This window comes from Clupea harengus, chromosome 14, assembly GCF_900700415.2.
Source record: "Clupea harengus chromosome 14, Ch_v2.0.2, whole genome shotgun sequence".
NCBI lineage: Eukaryota > Metazoa > Chordata > Actinopteri > Clupeiformes > Clupeidae > Clupea > Clupea harengus.
Window position 1 is genome coordinate 1,117,420 of NC_045165.1, and position 2,500 is coordinate 1,119,919.

The 2,500-nt window shown below is 48.2% G+C and overlaps 1 protein-coding gene across 1 annotated transcript in view; it reads left to right on the plus strand.

Moving 5' to 3' along the window:
• Positions 1-2,500, plus strand: part of atg2b (autophagy related 2B) — a 46,951-nt gene that overhangs the window by 37,682 nt on the left and 6,769 nt on the right. The gene's annotated exons all lie outside the window — the stretch shown is intronic.

Consider the following 2,500-nt stretch of genomic DNA (forward strand, 5'->3'; position numbering starts at 1 on the left):
ATCGGGCAACAGTTCGACCAACTGTCCCCCTCCCCTAAGGGCGCAACCGTCAATAGCTCATCTTTTCCTTCTTTCATCCCTCTCAGCGAGAGTGAGGTCTCCAAAATCCTAACAGGTAGCCGTCCAACTACATGCCCGCTGGACCCCATCCCATCCAACATCCTTCAAGCCATATCGCCTGCCGTCTTACCGGCAATAACACAGGTGATTAATGCTTCATTTAATTCTGGAACATTTCCTTCTCTTTTCAAAGTGGCTCGGGTAACGCCGCTGCTCAAGAAGCCGTCTCTCGATCCCACTCAGGTGGAAAACTATCGACCGGTCTCACTTCTCACGCTCCTATCTAAAACCATTGAGAGGGCAGCTTCCAAACAGGTCACCGAGTTCCTGTCAAAGAACAATCTCCTCGATCCGAACCAGTCTGGCTTCAAAAGCGGTCACTCCACCGAAACAGCCCTGTTGTCTGTAATGGAGGCCTTAAAAACAGCTAGAGCAGCAGCTCAATCCTCGGCTCTCGTCCTGCTTGACTTATCAGCTGCGTTTGATACAGTCAACCACCGCATCCTTCTGTCCATACTGTCAAGTATGGGCATTTCTGGCAAAGCGCACTCCTGGTTTGAATCCTACCTCACTGGGCGCTCGTTCAACGTGTCATGGCAAGGTCAGCTGTCTGTACCTCACCGCCTCACCACTGGGGTGCCCCAAGGCTCGGTGATGGGACCACTTCTCTTTGCCATTTACACCACCTCGTTGGGCCCTATCATCCGCTCGCATGGTTTTTCCTACCACTGTTATGCCGATGATACTCAACTGTTTCTGTCTTTCCCTCCTGAGGACACCACGGTCTCGACGCGGATTTCGGACTGTCTCGCTGATATATCCACATGGATGAAAAATCACCACCTTCAGCTGAACCTGGCCAAAACGGAACTGATGGTCTTCCCAGCCAAACAGGTCATCCACCACAACATCAAGATCAATACTGACTCTTTATCTCTTGCTCCATCCAAAACAGCAAGAAACCTCGGGGTCATTATTGATGACCAACTGACCTTCACGGCCCACATCGCCTCTGTCTCCAGGTCGTGCCGCTTTGCGCTATACAACATCCGCAAAATCAGGCCGTACCTAACCCAGTATGCCACCCAGCTGCTGGTGCAAACCTTGGTGAGCTCCCGCCTTGACTACTGCAACGCCCTCCTAACGGGCCTGCCGGCTTGCGTGGTGAAACCACTACAGATGATCCAGAACGCGGCGGCGCGTCTGGTGTTCAACCAACCGAAAAGGGCACACGTCACCCCGCTACTCATCGAGCTCCACTGGCTGCCAGTAGCTGCTCGCATTAAGTTCAAGTCACTTATGCTTGCCTACAGAGTGCTTACTGGTTCTGCTCCCACCTACCTAAATGCTCTTGTAAGGGCAAATGTTACACCCAGGACGCTGCGCTCGTCTAGTGAGCGTCGTTTGGCACTGCCGTCCGTGCAAGCACGGCAATCCAGACTATTTTCATTTATAGTTCCACGTTGGTGGAACGAACTGCCTAGTACTACCAGAGCAGGGGCGTCCCTCTCTACCTTCAAGAAGCTTTTGAAGACCCAACTCTTCAGAGAGCACCTCCCCTCCTAACTGGCACCTGACTAGCGCTTAACTTGCACTTCAGCAGTTACATTCCTGCACTTCTTTTTCCTCTTTTCTAGGTTGTTGTTTTTCTAATTCTCATGTAAAGTAGTATTTATTGTTACACCATGCTTTTTTATTGCTCTTAGCTTGACTGTTCTCTCCCTTGTACGTCGCTTTGGACAAAAGCGTCTGCTAAATGACTAAATGTAAATGTAAATGTAAATGAACACAAGCTAAGCTAACCCTAACCGTTACTGAACACAAGCTAAGAGCTCAGCTAATCTTAACCCCTTCTGTTACTGAACACAAGCTAAGAGCTAAGCTAATCTTAACCCCTTCTGTTACTGAACACAAGAAAAGCTAAGAGCTAAGCTAACCCTAACCATACTGTTACTGAACACAAGCTAGGAGCTTGTAGATTTGGATGTGTGTTTCTGCAGACAGTTTTTGGGCTCAATTCTCTGAGGTTCAACGCATGGAGGCATTTTATAGACCTGCAAAGAGAACATGGACCTGGAGAGAGGAACTGATTACCACCCCCATTCATTTCAAAGGCTGATGCTATGCTATCTACTCCATTCATTTCAATGGCTGATGCTATGCTATCTACTCCATTCATTTAAATTGGCTGATGCTATGCTATCTACTCCATTCATTTCAATGGCTGATGCTATGCTATCTACTCCATTCATTTCTATTGACTGATGCTATGCTATCTACTCCATTCATTTCAATGGCTGATGCTATGCTATCTACTCCATTCATTTCAATTGGCTGATGCTATGCTAGCTACTCCATTCATTTAAATTGGCTGATGCTGTGCTATCTACTCCATTCATTGTAATGGCTGATGCTATGCTAGCGACCTCAGCCCAGGAAG